Below are 18,844 nucleotides of genomic sequence, written 5' to 3' on the forward strand. Positions count from 1 at the left end.
CGAAGAAAGGACACTTTGAGGACTCCTCCCCAGTTACCATCACGGAGGTATGCAGCCACACTTATCCTCTCAGGAATCTGCCGTCAAATTTCCGAGTAGACAATCAGACCAAAACACTTCCTTAATATGTCTTAACACAAATTTGCACTATTAATTTAATTATTTATTAAATATAAACCTTTTGTGCTAATGCATCATAATTGTCATGCATTGTAATGCATTGCTGACAACAATTTGCACGTCAGAATCGCAGAGAGGCATGTCAAACATGTGCGTAATTTCATAATTCATTTGTTTTAATGTTTGAAATTTCACCTCAATTGTCTGTTGTTCTCAGATTAATTTTGATGCAGTCTCGTTTAAACAAATTGCATCGGGATTAGACTTATTTACACTGTGGGCCCACAAACCACATCGTGGAACACTTTTTTATATTGGGGCATTCCTCCACAACGTATGTCACTTTCAAACAATCTCCACAAATTGTCAGCACTAAAATCGTCATCTGTGTCTCCTCAAACAAAAAAAAAAATCTGCATCATATTGTATTTGCCGTTTTTATTGTTGATGTTGTTTAACGTTCAGGGAGATTGAAAACACATGAATTGCACTCATTCTTGTTCATCCAGTGGGAATGGATGAGTGAACCTCCCTTTAGTTTTTATTTATAAAATTTGCCTTATCTGTTATTCCAAAATATGAGCTGCGTGCACATAGCAACGAGTTATTAATGGATTTACAACGATCAGCTCATAGATACCCAAAAACAATCTGCGAGTATATAAACATGCGCTGAAGACGATCAGCCATTTCTGATCACGACTTAGTGGGATCACGATGATCTACCTTCTTTTGAACTGACAGTGAAAAACTAACCATGAACCAACAATTGAAATTATTGGGAGCAAATGATTCTGCTGGTTTTCCGGCTCAGACTGCACTATATGTTAAATGCAGTTAATATATTAGTGGCGTCTCACCGATAGTAACGTACTATATATTAGTGTTACAAGGGAAGTCTGGAACTTCTTGGAAATTATAATTTTTGTCGAATGCATATTGGTGGACGAAGGGCTACTTTATGGGTTGCTTTTTGATTTCAATTTAGCGGTGAGAGTAATGCACTGTTGGAAAAGAAATGCAAAAAAAAAAAAATACATTCCCTCTTTCACCTTCCCAGGCTCTACCACGTGTAACAGTTGCATGTAGGCACAGCGGATATAAGATCAATAACATTGCTCAGACGACGTGAAACATAAGTGAGGTATGAGCGCAACGGCTACAACGTTCAATCCTGCACCGTTTAATGACCTTATATTCGGGCGGGAAGTAAAAAATATCCTCAGTAGTGACTGGATTGGAGGAAGAGGACTCTATCGAATGGAAGACTGTGACAAACATCTGCATATTAACTGAGCCATGCAGAGTGGACCTAACTGATAAGAATTTAAGAGAGGTTTTAACATCCTGTCCAGATAATGAACTGTATATATTTTGCACGATGAGAAAAGGCAAGGTCTTTAAAACTTATTTTTAGGATTGGAATAATAAGTTTTATATTTTCTTGTGGTTGTTTTACCCGTGACCAAAAGCAGAAAATACTGGTTTACAGTACAACGTACTTGAATCAAGATAAAAGCTGCTTTCTATATTTTTAACGAAATTCAACAAAATGGAATGTGCAGACATAGGACAATTTGCCAGTTGAAGAGGTATTGTCCTATTCATCGAAAGGAGTCGTGCAGTGTCTTCTGATCATATTTCAAAATTGTCAATTGAACGACAGAATACATATGGGAAAATTTTAGGACAAATGAGATGACGAGTGATTAAATCTGATCATACACTTTACGTTCAACTGCATGATTAATAACAATTATCATGCATTTCCAATAAGTAGATTTTGGTGTATAATCTATGTGAGTTCATTCAAAAGCCTTGATAGGTTAGAAAGTGCATATTACTTTATTTAGAGTCTCTTACTCTGAGTGTTCCAAAACAAAAAAAATACAAGTACAATGCCTCAGACAATCAAGACGCATGGTGTCAACCCTGCTCAGAATTATGAGACCTAACTTTTGAGGACAAACGCCATTCATATTGCCAATTGTACAGTGCTTTGGCTTGTAATAGTAGTCAATCGAAAGATATTGCGACCATTATCTTATTTGTATGTGCACGAATGAAAACTGTCGGTAAACTCAATGGATCGGTACTCAGATCACCGTTAGTTGCAATTACACAGCGTTTATTGATATCGGAAGCAATCTGACGCTGGCATGTAAATAGGTAAGCCTCTCGCGAAAATAAACTAGATTCAACACAATAAACCAGCAAAGTGCGATTGATTCCTTGACTGAAATCAAAAGCCGCATGATTATTTCTGAGTGATTTCACTAAACGATAGTTTTTTTAACAATCTGAAGCATAATGTTGATAGGGAAATGTGCGATTCTTTGGGCAAAGATTTGTCCCTTTCGATATTAAATGTCTCATTAAAAGTATTCACGTATCCGTACTGATCATTATGTCAGCTTCCGATGTTAAATGGTGAATATTCAGAGAAATTAAGCAACACCTAGGAATCACTGAAAATGAAGTGGCTTCGATTATTGTTACAGCCATCGAAGTGCAAACAACATCCATTGCAAATACCAAGTGGATACGTCACTGGTGATTGATGTCACTGCGACGTGATATGAAATCATTGGACGAAACCTTGAGACTTAATTTCGCACTTGCAGTAACCTTGATTTGTTCGCCCCCTATCGAGCTCTCGAAGACACTGTGAAAGTGGGTTTTTGTGCAAGATAGTTAATCTTTTTCAACACTGTGCTCATCGCGCAGAGGTACGTGGCTGAGTCAGAGATTATAGCGTTCCTAATCGAGAGTTCGGAATATCTTTTACTTTTATCATAGGAAGCAGATAATCGATCGGTTACATCTTCATTTCGGTTTACTATTCCTCCGCTGATCCGAATCAAATACTGCGGTCGTTGTCCGGGACGCTGCCTGTACCAAAAAACATACGGGGATGAAACACTTGTTTGTAAAGTGCAGTTTAGGGTAATATTCCTTTCTTCTTCGATCACCATTGCGTCTAATGACTGTTCCACGGAGTCTTGAAGGCTCCAGTCTGACAGGAAGATTAAAAAAAATATCAGAAGCTCCACTTCGAACAAATTGGTTACGCAAATAGAAAATAAAACGTCTCCATACAATTAGGCATGCCTGGAATATTACAGTGAAGGAACATCTTACCCAGAAGAAACAGAACAATGAGGAGCGGCGTGAGACTGGTCTTCATAATCACTCTGTTTGACTCTGTTCTTCCGCGATCACAGAGTGGAAATTCATTGCCAGAGGATAAATACACATACCCTTGGACAAACCGACCAATCACATCAGGCAACGCACGGTGCTGAATCACCAAAGACAAAATAGGTCAAGGCGTTCAGATGTCGTGCAGGATATGAAAGTTTGCGAATCTGAACGTCGAAGTGTACAACAAAGGATTCGAACACTTTGCGTGCTGAAATAAACACCGCAGCGCCACGCATAGGCGAAGGAATGCGGGCCAGCCGGCAATTTTCGTGGAGAACACTGTCAATAAATTCTGCTTGCTCATCGAGGCAGAGTAAGATGGATTGTAGCGAACTGTGTGTACAGCAAAAGATACAGTAAGTCTTTACTTATCCCTGATGTTGATTTCTAGCAGAACTTTGAGACGGCAGAATTTATACCCAAAGCAGAAATGAGCACGCTGCGCAGTGCACGATACTTCGAAATGTTTACATGCAAACGAAGAACGAAGCTTTTCTCTGAATAACTTACCAATTAATTAGGTGTATGGAAGTAGTGATTATTTGTTTATGTTATTGTGAACTGAAGGAAGCACTGAGTTCATGTTCTATCACCAGGAGCAAAGAAATATATATTTCACAAGATGGCAGCAAAGATTAGGTAATTCCCTCACTTAGGCTATTTATTCTTTGATTTTCGCAGAATGTACCTCGCTAGCTCGGTGTTTCAAAAATTTCCGCTTTTTTTATAATTGCCCGGTGAAATGAAAATAATTAATTTACCTCAATAACTGCAGTCAAACAAAAATCTCGCTTTTAATGCATCGCTTTTCTTTAGTAAACTTGGACTTAAAACTCTCGATGATCAAGCTGATCGATTTAATGGATCAATGGATGTAAATACATAGTGATATTAGAATATGAAACAGTGCCTGCTTTCCAGAATGTTGAGATTAATCGGCAAATTCCCCGCCTAATATAAACAAGTTTGTCAAGTACCTATTTGCTGCGTTACAGCCTTGGACATAAACAAATGAAACCACATCAACTTTGTATTTTTTTACGATGTGTCAGCAGGATATAAGCTGATCGATATAACGGAAAGATGCATATACGTAAATAGTATCGTCAGGATCTGGAACAATGCCTCCTCTCCAGAATGTTGAGGCTATTCAGCAAATTTGCCGCCGAATTTGAATGAATTTCTCACGGACCTACTGTCTGAATTAGAGACTCAGAAATAATAAAAAAATAAATCCACATCAACGTTGTTTTTTTTTGCGATTATTCAGCAGGATATGATATAGTACCATCTGAGTGGACGTTTTCCGCATGTTTTGATTAATGACTCCCAAGTCGCAGAGATGAAGAAGCAATTTGGGACACTGGAATGCGAGGTCTTGTCCTTGGACTACTGGGTGCGTCGCTCATTATAGGCAAGAAATAAGAGATTTTTAATTATCATAAAACCTCGTGGTATCGGAAGAAAACGAATTACCCATTAAGTGAAGCGTTGTGGAAAAATGTAAATCAAGTATAGTGAACCCAAATGCTCGATTGCATTACTATCAGGTAACACCTAAACGGATGGTGTTTTCAAATTGTGACGTTCTCGAAATCAAGGACTTGGAAAGTGCATTCTACCTCGCCGTGTTTTACAATAACTCATAGATCATCATACTCTGATTCAGAAAGTATTTACTTTAAATTAAAAGAAGTTTTCGAACTAAGGCCGATCTCCTACAGTGCATATGATTTGAGAAATTAACAGTCTTCGAAGTGAACGTGGTCAATCTGTCTTTGTAAAGTGACAAAAGGTATGTTGTGCGGGAGGTTCTTTATGTTGAATTCTAATAATTCTCTGTGTTTGACTCTTTTCACATCTTCAAATAGGATCACGTCCAAGGGCACTGCATGGCTTTGTTCAATACAACACTTTCAAAGTCATATACCTCGTCCTGAATTTCTCAAATGAAAGAAACGTGAAAAAAACATCCACCTGAGCAGACAACATCTGTGCAATACCAAGAAGACTTCATGCTGTTCGTCATACACCTGACATTCCATTCCAATAAATTGTTTGTTTGCATAGCTAATAATAGATGAGCTATTAAAAACGCTCTTTAATTTTACCAACATATTAAGCATGTTTTCCTGTTTTTCTAACTTCTTGGTATAGAATGCTTCGTCAAAGCAGAATATGAAACAGTCACCAGGCACATAGGAACTTACTGTATATGTGATTATATGGAGGATGTTCTGTAGAAAATCAGGTCCTTCGGTCCAGCTACTCTTTGCTGAACCATTTAAACTGCCTTCTCCCATCAAAGTTAACCGGGGCCATAGCCGCCATACCCCTCGCATCCACATATATATCCGTACTTCTCTTAAACGTTGGAATTCAGCTCGCATTCAACATTTGTGCTGTTAGCTCATTCCACACTCTCACCACCCTCTATAGAGGTTTGCCTTCAAATTCCACTTAAATATTTCATCTTGCACCCTTAACCTGTGATCTCCAATTGTAGCCCCACTCAAACTCGCTGGAAAAAGCCTACTGTCCTTTACCCTGTCTATCCCCTTCATAATTTTGTATATCAAATCTCCAATCAATCTTCTACGTTTCAAAGAATACAGTCCTGACCTATGCAGTCTTACCTTATAACTCAGGTCATCCAGACCCAGCAACATCCTTGCAAATTTTCTCTGCATCTTTCAAACTTATTTATATCTTACCTGTAGGTAGGTGATCAAACTCCAAATTAGGCTACAACTATCTCTTACACAACTTCAACATCCCATCTCCTCCCCTCAATAATTTGATTTATGAACGCCAAAGTAAAAAAAAAAACTCACTTTTAGACCCAATCGTCAGTGCCTATAAAAAAAAAAAAATACTCCCCTTGGTAGTTTTAATTTTTTATTGTTTTACAACATTGAAACACAGTGGAATTAATCTGTATTTTTGACAATGATCAACAGAAGAAGGCTCTTCTGCATGCACATGAATCCATTCTCTGCACATCCATGCGTCTGTCTACAAGCCTCTTTAACAACCACTGTCGTATCTGCAGCCACCATCATCCTTGACAGCCTATTCCTAACACCCACCACTTTCCGTGTTAAAAAAAACTTCAATCTTGAATCTCTTTCAAACTTTTAACTTCTTAGCTTGAAGCTAAGTCATCTAGTGTTGATAGTTTTGTTCCATAAGATGGTACATAAGGGACTATTTCTTCATTGTTTGATGATTGTTGCCGCATTCTATCGCTAATGGATATATTTTAGAAACGTCTGGGGAATAATTGCAATCAATTGTGTCAATCCTTTATCGTGTACTCGGAGCCGATCATTTTACATTTAATGTTGGATTCCCGATATCAGTTTTGGGATGTGTTTCATCTCAGCCATCAGTATTGCTCAACTTTAATCAACTAGTCCAAAGCCTGGTTCACAGATCCCCCTCCTGCAACTGGATTATATCTCATAAAAGTGACACGCCCTGGTAAACCAATTGGAAAGAACATCTCATCGTCGCTGATGATCAACAGTGTCGCAATTCAATCACACATTCTCGAACCTTACAGCAAGAACGATTCTGACGCTTCCAAAAATCTAATCTCTTCGTTAAACGTGACGGCAAAATAGATATAGTTTGCATAATTTCAGATAGAGAAGAGGAGGCGTCCGGCAGCTATAGAGATCAGTTGTTTAAGTGCTGTCTTAGAAAGACCAAAGTAAATTTTGCACTTCAGGAATGGAAGGCGATGGAAAACATACTAATCTTTATCGAAGGATAGGGAGTGGAAAGGATTAGCAGTTTGTAATACGTGGCTGTCGACATCTCTGTGGATTTATACTTGACACAATTACAAAGAAGGAATTACAGCGGCTAAATGTCACAAGAGGCTTGAGAATTGGTCTTCCATCAAATACACACAGTAATTTCGAGAGATTTATGTAGACCATTATAAATGGTTGAGTGTGCGTCTAGAATGGTAGGGAACTGCACTGGAACAAAGTAAAACAAACAAAATAACCGCAGAATATTTTAAACTCAGCCAGATTCATCATTGACACAACACTCAAAATAATCCAGGATAGCTTTAGAAGGCGGTACTTCGAATAAAGGAGTCATAGAGGACTCCTCCCTAGTTACCATCACCGAGGAATGCCGTCACACTTAACCTTTCAGGAATCTGCCGTCAGATTTCCAACAGACAATCAGCCCGAAAACCTACCATGGTATATCTTCCCTCACTTTTTGCACTGCTATTTTAATTATTTATTAAATATATACCTCTTGTGCTAATGTATCATAATTGTTATGCATTGCAACGCACAAATTGCACGTCAGGATCTCAAGGAGGCATGTGAGACGTGCGGAAGTTCATAATATATATTTTTTTAAAGTTTGAAGTTTCAGCTCAACTGTCTATTTTCCTCGACAAAATTTGAAGCAGACTGCTTAAAACAAATTGCATCAGGAATAATTATCTTTACACTGTGCATACGCAAACCATATCGTGGGACTGTTTTATGCTGGTGAATTCCTCCACAACATATGTCAAACTCTTGCAATCTCTCCATAAATTGTGAGCCTTAAAATCGTCGTTTATGTCTCCTCAAAGAAAAAAAAAATCATCCATATTTTCATTGCCGTTTTTGTTGTTGTTGTTGTTGTTGTTATTTATTTTCAAGGGAGATTGAAAACTGATGAATCACTGTATTGCCGGATCATCCAGTGGGAATGGATGAGTGAAAGTCCCTTCAGTGTTTATAATTTGCCTAATTTGCTAATCCAAAATATGCACTCCGTGCAAAAGCGAGTACATAATCAGTGGAATTACCACTATCACCTCATAGACACTGGAGCAACAATCCGCGAGCATATGAAAATCATGAGCTGAAAAAGAACTGCTATTTTTGATCATTACTTAGTGGGATCACGATAGACTGTCTACTTTTGAACTGATAGTGAAAATCTGTCATGAACCAAAAATTGAAATTATTGGGAGAAGATGATTCTGCTGGTTGCACGGCTCAGACACCACTATCTGTTAAATGCAGTAGATATAATTGTGGCGTCTTAATAAGAGAAATGTACATGTATATTCGTGTTCCAGGGGAAGACTGGAACTTTTTGTAAATTAAATTCTTGCCGAGTTTTGTAGAAAGCACATTGGTGGACGAAAAGCTACTTTCTGGGTTCCTTTTTACTTCCAATTTAGCGGTTTGAGAAATGCAGTGATGGAAAAGAACTGCAAAATATGCATGCCCTCTTTCACCTTCCTTAGTTCTACCTCGTGGAACAATTGCATGTAGCTACTTCAGATATTAACTCAAGAAGAATGCTCAGACGAGGTGAAACATAAGTGACGTATGAACGCAACGGCTGCAACATTCAACCCTGCACCCTTTGGTGACAATATATAGGGGCGGGAATTACAAAAACCTCAGTAATGACTGGATTGGAGGAAGTGGCCTCTATCGAATGGAAGACTGTGAAAATATCTGCTCATTAACTGAGCCATGAAAAGTGGACAGAAGTGATAAGAAATTAACAGATTTATTATCTGTCTGTCAGGATAATGAACTATATTTATTTCGCACAATGAGAAAAGGCTACGTTTAAAAAAATATTTTTAGTATTGGAATGATAAATTTCATATTTTCTTGTGGCTATTTTCCCAGTAACCAAAAACAGAAAACATAACTTTCAAGTACAAAGTACTTGAATCAAGATAAAAGGTTTTTATTATATCTTTCATGAAGTTCAAAACATTTGAATGTACAGACAGTAGGGCAAATTGGCAGTTGTAGATATATTGTCGTATTTATCGAAAGGTGTCATACAGTTTCTTCTGCTCTTAGCTTAAAATTATCAATTGGAGGACAGAATACAGATGGGACAATTTTAGGACAAATGGGATGACATGTTACTAAATCTGAATATGCACTCAACGTTCAAATGAGAGATGAATAATAATTATCGTGCATATCCAATAATTAGATTTTGGTGGATAAGCGCTGTAAGTTCATTCAAGATGTTCAATAGTCTTGATAGTTTAGAACGTGTATATTAACTTATTTAGAGACTCTTAATGTGAGTGTTGCAAAAAACAAGTACAATGCATCCGACAATCAAGACGCATGGTGTCAACCCTGCTCAGAATGAAGTGACCTAATTTCTGAGAGCAAACAACATTCATATTGCCAATTGTACAGTGTTTCGGCCTGTAGTAGTAGTAAATCGAAATTCTTTGCGAATTTTGTCAGTTGTATGTGAACGAATGAAAACTGTCGGGAAGCGCAATGCATCGTGACTCAGAGTACCGCTAGTTCCAAATACACAGCGTTTATTTATATAGGAAACAATCCGACGCTGGCGTTCACATAGGTAGGTTTCAATGAGATTCAACACAACAATCCGGCCAAGTGCGATTGATTCCTTGACTGAAATCAAAAGCCACATGATTGTTTCTGAGTGATTTCACTAAACGATAGCTTCTTCATATTTTGAAGTATAAGGTTGATTGGATATGTGCGATTCTTATGGCAAAGTTTTACCCCTTTCTATATGAAAGGTCCTAATAAAAGGATTCATGTATCCGTACTGATGATTATGTCAGCTTCCAACGTGAAATTGAAAATATTCAGAGAAATTAACTAACACATATGAATTACTGTAAATGAAGTGTCTTTGATAAATATTACAGCCGTCGATGAACAAAAACATCCATTGCAAATGTCAAGTGGTTACGTCACTGGTGATAGTGCTAGATGTCGCTGTGACATGATATGAAAGCATGGGACTAAACCTTTTGAATTCATTTAGCATTTACATTAAACTTGATTTGCTCGGTCTCTATCGAGCTCACGAAGAAACTGTGAAAGTGGGTTTTTGTTCGAGATTGTTGAGTTTTTTAACACTGTGTGCTCATCGCGCAGAGGTAAGTGGCTGGGTCAGAGATTATGGCGTTTTTAATCGAGAGCTCGGAATATTTTTTACTGCTATCATAGGAAGCAGATAATAGGTCGGTTACATCTTTATTTCGGTTTACTATCTTTCTGATGACCCGAATCAAATATTGCGGTCGATGTCTGGGGCGCTGCCTGTACCAGAAGACATTGATGGATGGATCCGTTGTTTTTAAAGTACAGTTTAGGGTAATATCCCTTCCTTCTTCGATTGCGATTGCATCCAATGACTGTTCTACGGAATCTTGAAGGCTCCAATCTAACAGTAAATTAAACAAAAATAAAACAAAAGACCATAAGCTCTACTTTGAAAACCATGTTTACAGAAATAGAAAATAAAACGTGTTCACAGAAAAATTAGACAGGTCTGGAATATTACAGTAAAGGAACATCTTACCCAGAAGAATCACAACAATGAGGAGCGGCGTGAGACAGGTCTTCATAATCACCTTGTTTGACTCTGTACTTCTGCAACCACAGAGTGGAGACTCATTGCCAGAGGATACATGCACATATCCTTGAACAAACCGACCTATCACATCAGGCAACGCAACTGCTGAATCTCTAAAGACACAATAGGTCAAAGCGTTCAGACGTAGTGCAGGAAATGATATTTTGCGAACCCGATCATAGAAGTACACAACAAAGGAGTCAAGCACTTTACGAGCTGACATTTAACACCGCAGCGCCACGCATAGGCGAAGAAATGCGTGGCATCCAGCATTCTCGTGGAGTACTGTCAATAAATTCCGCTTGCTCATCGATCCAGAGTAAACAGGAGTGTAACGAACTGTAAATACAGCAAAAGATGCAATAACAGTCTTTACTCTTCGCTGACGTGGATTTCTGGCAGAATGTAGAGACGGCAGATTTGATCTGAAAAGCTGGAGTGAGCACACTGCACAGTGCACGATACTTCGACGTGTTCACATGCAACCGATGAAAGTAGCATTTCTCTGAATAACACCAATTAACTAGGTGTGTGGAAGTAGTGATTATTCATATATAGGCTGTTGTGACGTGAAGAAAGCATTGAGTTCATGTTACACAACCTGGAGAAAAGAAACTATATTTCCCCAGATGGAAGCAAAAGTTAAGAAATTCCCTCACTTGGACTCTTCATTTTTCGATTTTCGCAAGTTTTCTCGCAAGCAGTGTGTTCCCAAAGTTTCCGTCTTTTATATTTGTCATGTGAAATGAAAGTAATCAATTTGCGTCAGTAACTGCAGCCAAACAATTGTCTGGCTTTTGATGCCCTGGTTCTCTTTTGTAAACTTGGATGAAAACTCTCGATGATCAAGCTGATCAATATAAAGGAACGATGCATATACGTAAATAGTAATATCCGGATATGGAACAATGCTTCCCTTCCAGAATGTTGAGATTAATCAGCAAATTTGTCGCCTAAATTGAATCAATTTCTGACGGACCAATTTTCTGAGTCAGAGACTCGGAAATATTCAAATAAAACCAGATCAAAGTTTTTTTTTTGCGATTTTACAATAGGAAATGTTGCAGTACCATCCGTGTGGACGTTGTCCGCAATAGTTAATTAATGACTCACAAGTCGCAGAGATCAAAAAGCACGTCTTGCATTTTAGGACACTGGAATGCGAGGTCTTGGTCTTGGATTGCTGGGTCTGTCGATCATTATCGGCAAGAGTATTTTAAATATCATAAAACCTCGAGGTATCGGAAGTAAACAAATTGCCCATTAAGCGAGGCAGAGTGGAAAAATGCAAATCAAGTATATTGAACCCAATCCTCGATTGTATGACTATTAGGTAACACCTAAACGGATGGTGTTTTCAAATAGTAACGTTCCCGAAATCAAGGAACTGGAAAATGCATTCTAACTCGCCATGTTTTACAATAACTCATATATCACCATACTCTGATTCGGAAACTATTCTCTTTAATTTGAAAGACATTTTCGAACGAAGGCAGATCTCATACAGTGGATATGATTTGAGAAATTAACAGTCTTCGAAGTGTACAAGGGCACTGCATGACTTGGTTCAATGCAACAGTTTCAAAATTAAATACCTCGTCCGGAATTTCACTAATGAAAGACAACTTGAAACAAACATCCACATCATCACACAGCATCTGCGCAGTGCCGAGAAGTCTTCATACAATTCGTCATATACCTGAAATTCTGTTCCAAAGTATTATGACCAAATGTAATATGCAGAGCAATTGACCAGTGCGCAACGGAGACCCGTGTATTAATAATAATTGTTAACGAACCCTTCAGAATAAGGATAGGATTAACTAATAATCAAAAATTAATCTAATATCATCAGCCTTTTTGACAAGAGTTTCACAGCAATATTTATTGCTTTCGCTCTTGCTATAACGCCTATGAACAATTTTGGTGCAACTTTAATTCACAGGCTTCATACGTAGTTTGAAATAGGGAATTAATTCAGGCAGATATGGGAAATGAAAAATAAAAATTTATTCAGTAAGTACCTATCTGCCTCGGGACTTTTTGATATTCTGCTTTGACGAAACATTCTATCAAAGAAGTTACAAAAAACAGGAAAACATTTTTAATATGTTCGTAAAATTCAAGAGCGTTATTAATAGTTCATCTATTATTAGCTATGCAAACAAACAAGCGGGAATGGAAAAAATATGTTTTTATCAGGAAATCAGAGCGTCCCAAATGAAAAAAAAGGTCTGATAGTGAATTCAGCTCCATCCAGAGGTGAATAATTTTCATCAATTTAGAATGAATTATCTATTTTTTATCTAACTGCTCCAAGCTCTCTTTTCTTCCTCTGCTGTTTTATTTAATTGCAAAATCTATCAATCAGACGAAAATGTCTTCAATTTGAATCTGAGGTAACTGTTAGGACAACTATGGCTTTGATCTACCGAGCAGAATTTGCTCCTTTTTCTCTAGACGTCGAAAAAGGAGCCTCTTTGAATTATAAACTGTGGCCACCATTTTATGGTTTTATACTCAAAAGCTACCTCATCGCTTGAATAAATGAGACAGAAATACATAATTATCAGATACTTAATAAATAGCCAACACCCTTATTGTATAAGTAACATAAATATATAAATAGATAAAGGAATAGTAGGTAAATAAATAAACAAAATTATTTCTAAATTTAAGTAAATTATGGCACAAGCAAGCAAATGGATACTTCTGGAGATAAAGAGAAAAGGATAAATAACCAATCAGGTAAAAAATGTAATAACGTTTAAATCGATGCAGCAGATACAGCCTCTCATGTTGGCACTGCAGACATGAGTCCACTACCATGGGAGAGTGCGATTATTCATGAACATTCGAAAGCGATTGTTAACTCGACAGTTACTCTCACTTCCAGTCAGACAATCTTTGCTTTTCGAATGATTGTACCCTCTGGTTTATCAAATTCCTTCCGAGTATTATCGGAGAGAGGGTATTTTTTGATTCATTACTGAACTATTCAAAATAATCCTTCTTAATATAGGTCCTCATAGCATCTCTCTGTTCATGTAATGAAATTGCTGCACAACATTTAAGACTAGCAAAAATATAGAATTCGAAATGAAAAAAAAGGTTATTTGCAATCAAAACCCTGTTGCAAACTCAGTTGTTTCCTGCTGTTGACGGATTTACGACGCTTGAGTTGGAGTGTCGCTATGTGCAAAGCAAGAATCGGATAACTACGAAGTAATCCATTTCTGCTTCTGACCATGTTTACCGTCCTGCAGCTTCACTGTGAACACTAAGTAGAAATTAATTTGAATACGTCAAAGTAATGGATGTATAATCGGATATGTTGTTACGGTAAATTTTTGTCACCTTGTCACATGAGAATTATTAACCAATCGATGCAGTAATCAGTTTGATGGGTTCTGCAAAAATACAAATTAGTTCAATTTATCTGTCATCCTTTACCGTTTTATAAATTGTTTAAGAATAGAAACACATCCAGATATCGCACCTAATAGTTGATTTGTAGAGCATGTCTATTCTTATTTTTGTTTGTTTGACTTCTTGTTTATTTTATGAGATACGTTGAGGAATTTGCCCTTTTTGCACTTCGAGGTATGCAGCCCAGCAATCACCAGATATAAGCCGAGCCTAATCACGTTATAGTTTACAATAGCCTTTCAGATGACCAAAGACTATTAAACGTTGGGCATTTGGAGGAACAAAGCGTAAACGACACAAATCCCAGGTTGTAGGCGGAGAAAATGCAATCCCTTTACAAGCATTGGTGCGGAATGAATACGTGTTATAAGTACAGTAGAATGGTGAACTAAACTGTATCCTTCTGTGCGGTTGTTTGACCTTTCACTCTTTTTATGATATGTTATATACCCCGTTGGTATCTTGTGACAGTCTTAGAACCATGACGTAATTGAGTATCTGGTGATCATGATGTAATAGTCTTGTGATGGTGGGGTGCTGTATTTTCCCGCCAGTCTGAGGTAACATGATGTAATATTCCCACCAATCAGATGTCACGTGATGGCATATACAAACAGGTATAAAATAAGAAAGCCTTGCTGTGACGCAGGAGCTTTTTTTTGTTGTTACGTCGTTTAAGTTACTCCGTTACGCAGCGTATTCTTCTCATGACGCAGTTTTGCTTTAAACTGGAGGTTTACTTTCTATCTTAAGCCTCAATATTGATCGCCGGCAGTTTCGCCTCAATGCTGCCAGTTTTAGTCCAGTCAGAGTGTGAAGAATTTACCGATGTACGGAAAACCCGAAGGATAGAGAACAGTTGGTGTCATCGGCGGTATACTACCCGATCGACCATATTGAATCCTCGTTCAAGGAATTAGTAACCTGCAACACAGATAACCCCTGTCTTACTTAAAGGCAGAAAGGATTAGGGCAACGTGATTCGTCACGGGAAAATTCAGTTCTTTAAGCCGTCTTTTAATTCCTTCTTCATAAATCCTTCGGGCAATGCATATTTCGGCTGCGATGAGCAGTAACGTCATGTTGGTAAGGAATTCGTTACTTCAGGAAGTCTCTCCTAATTGACTGTGTAAATCAATTGGACTTTTGCCTTTACCATTTTTCAGAACTGTGTTCGCCTTTACCACTTTAAGAACTGTGTACCCATTTATCGCTTTAGGAACTGTTCAAGTTGCCCTATGGCCATTAACTTCCAGTTAATTTAGTCCTTTGTTTATTTTTATTTGTTGTTGAGCTGATTTTATATAACTGTTTCTTTGTTTTTAAAAACACGTCTCAATTCTATATTCATTGCTGCCGTAACGTATCAGCAATTTTTGACAACTTCAATCATTCTCAAAAGTTTTGCAGTTTGTCATCATCAATCTCTCACCACATATTTTGTACGTTTACACCGATTCCCTGTCCATCGCCATTACAGTAGTTTTTGCCAGCCTCTGGATATTTCTCCCACTGTAAGATTCCTCTAGGCGAAAATGGACTGCAGCTTCGTCGTCAATGGGTTTCGAAACCATACCTTCCTGATCTAACGATCGACCACGCGGTTGAACTGTTCATTGCTATTTGATGCCGGCGCCGTAAGTTGTGCTATTGTACCGAGTGAATCTGTTATTACAACCTTTTTTCGAGGCGGGCTGCAAGAAGTTCGTCCCTCTTTTTTTTGGATAGGTAATATTAGGTTGTAAACCACAGACCTTACATTTCAGATTCAGAAAATACAACAATTGTGCAACTAACTTCATCTTTAATCATGACCACATTGCAGTTAGACAAGTGCGTACCCTGCTAATGCTGAATATGCTGGGGATGATACATCATCTAGTGGATGGTTGCACGGAAAATGATCCCAAAGTAACGAATAAAATATAAGCAGTTCCTGGTGGCTTTCTGGGTCCTTTTATTCTGCTGAGGTTGACGATATGGAGATTTTTAATTTAACGTTCAATTAACAAGTAGCCTATTCAATTAATATATTTCAAGCTTTACTTCAACGCCAGCAAACATCTGCTTGAACCTCTCAGTCTTGCACCTGCCCTTGTACACAGTATTTACCTTTAACCAACTTGTGTATTAATTAGGACGCACCGTATATGTTGTGTGCTCATCTTATGTACAATGAACCAAATACATTGATGCACAGCAAATTAGGTAGATTGAGGGCAACAGGGCAAGACATTCTGTAACTTTTAGAAAATAAGCAGAAATAGCTTCAGTTGGTTCCTGTTGATTTCGGTTCCCAGGTCTATTATATATAATAGTCGTCATTTGAACCTTATTCTTTATGTGCTGACAAACATTCGCCTGAATGATTAACTCCGTCAGAAGATCTGGTGATGGTGGAGGTCCATCATTAACAGTTACCTCAGCCACTCATATCCCCACAAAGCTGTCCAACCAACCCCCCATCCCGTTTTTAAACCACATCCAAGGACCATGTGGTTTGTTGGTTGTTGTGTTTTACTGTTATAAATGTTATTCGCAGAGGAGTTACCTTTTCTTCAGTGCAGGTTGTGAGCTGCTTCAGTCTGGTATATTTGGTAGATCTCAAGGCAAACCAGACTTGTGTCACTCTCATCAGATCATCAATAACATGCAGATTACTGATTCTTTTTTAAACTGCAATTTGACTTTTCAGCTTTTTTCTCTTCCCTGCACAGTCGATTTATTTTTAGTTGCCTGATATGCTCTTTGTACATAGAAACATAGAAAACCTACATCACAATACAAGCCCTTCAAGGCACAAAGTTGTGCCAAACATGTCCCTGCCTTAGAATTTACTGAGGTAACCCATAGCCCTCTATATATTTCTAAGCTACATGTACCTATCCAGGAGTGTCTTAAAAGACCTTATTGTATCCGCCTCCACCACCGTTGCTGGCAGCCCATTCCAATCCCTCACCACCATCCTTTGTAGCTGCAATATTTCAAATTAGCCAATGAAATAAGCAGAAAACTGAAGCTCATTTTAGCAATCCGAAGAAGTATTTACAAATAAGCCAGTCGTTGAAAGTGAGTTAGCTCATTTAAGGATATCAAAACTAACTCTGAGGAAGTGACTCGCTCAAGTCTGCAGCTTGCGTCTTCTTTCCACACGTACACCCGCTTGACAACGGAAACCAGAATTTCGATATTTTTGTTTGACTACACAGTGAGCACAACTAAGAGACTTATACTATAAGGAAGGAGGAAATTCTCAGAAACGTACAGAATGGTTCATTTAAGCATTGTATTATCATATCGAGACGTCCCATCTATCGGGTTTTCGCATCTTAAAGACCCGGCTATATCATTTTCCAGATAGCTACTGATACGTACCCGTGGGTACCTTGTACTTGTCACGTGACAGTGGTTGTGAAGCTATACTGGACTTAAGGTAGTGGTCTTGTGATGGTGGAGTGACGTCATTTTCCCGCCAGTCGAGATCATGCGACATTTTTTTTTTACAGGCTATAAAAGGAGGAACCTCCCGTGGCTGGTTCTTGCCATTTTGACTCCATGCCACTGCGTGGTCCAATATTATGACGCAGTTTAGTTGAAAGATGGAGTTTTATTTAATGCCGTAAGTTTAAAAGGTCATTGCCGGCAGTTTCTTTATAATACTGCCGGTTAAAAAAAAAATCAGTGGAGAGTGAAGATAGAGTTCGGGAGCTAAAAGATCGAGGAAAGTCGATTTCGACGTTGAAACAGGTTCGTCCTTGTTTGATCCTCATTCGGAAGGAATTCGTTGGCTGTCCCCGTTTTAATCCCTGCGAAGTATAGCAGAAATGATTGGGTGCAGTTTTGTAAAGGAAAGGTCAGTGCCTTTAAGCCATTTCATTTTCATCTTCGTAAATTCTCCGGGAAAAGTATAGTTCGACTGGGAACCGCAACAACACGAAGTGAAAGACAATTTAAATCGTCTAAACAGTCTCTCCTTTAATGGACTGTAAGCATTTTGAACTTTTGCCGTACTACTTTGAAGAACTGTTTTTGCAACATCGCTTTAAGAACTTCGCTTTATTCCTGTAAGAACTGTTTAAGCTGCCGCACAGCAGCTGATTTCCGGTTACGGTAGTCGTTTGTTTACTTTTTGGGGGTTTGTTTTTCAGTGATTATTAAATGTTTTATTTGTTATAAAAACCCTCCCTCAATTATATATTTATTGTTGCTGAATCCGTAACACTACATAAACTTGATTACAGCAGTTTCATTCTGAAGGACTGTGCATTTGAATCAGTAGCTAAGATATTAATTTTATCATCTCCATTGGGCAGCAATTCTGCTTGCATTGAGTAGCTATTGATCCATCAAAGGGAGAGGAGGTAACCAGCTAGCGAAGGCCCCATATATTGAGCACCCTGTCTTCCTTCCTTGGATTTTGCGTGTAATATTGGATGTTCGTGAAAAACTATTGTAAACGGAGTCACTCTGTAAACCCGCTTCCGTGCGGTTACCCTCCATCGGAGACAAAAGTGAGGATGGAGTAAGTACTGTACTGTTACGAATTCCAGCTGGAGGCGCGGGTGAGGAGGAAAGGGCGGAGGAAGATCCTGATGCAGATTCTCCAGTTTTGTTAGCGAACAGCATGCGGATGAGGAAGGTAATGTTGACGGCATATAAGCTCAACATCAGCGCATATCAG

This window comes from Hypanus sabinus, chromosome 26 (assembly GCF_030144855.1).
Source record: "Hypanus sabinus isolate sHypSab1 chromosome 26, sHypSab1.hap1, whole genome shotgun sequence".
NCBI lineage: Eukaryota > Metazoa > Chordata > Chondrichthyes > Myliobatiformes > Dasyatidae > Hypanus > Hypanus sabinus.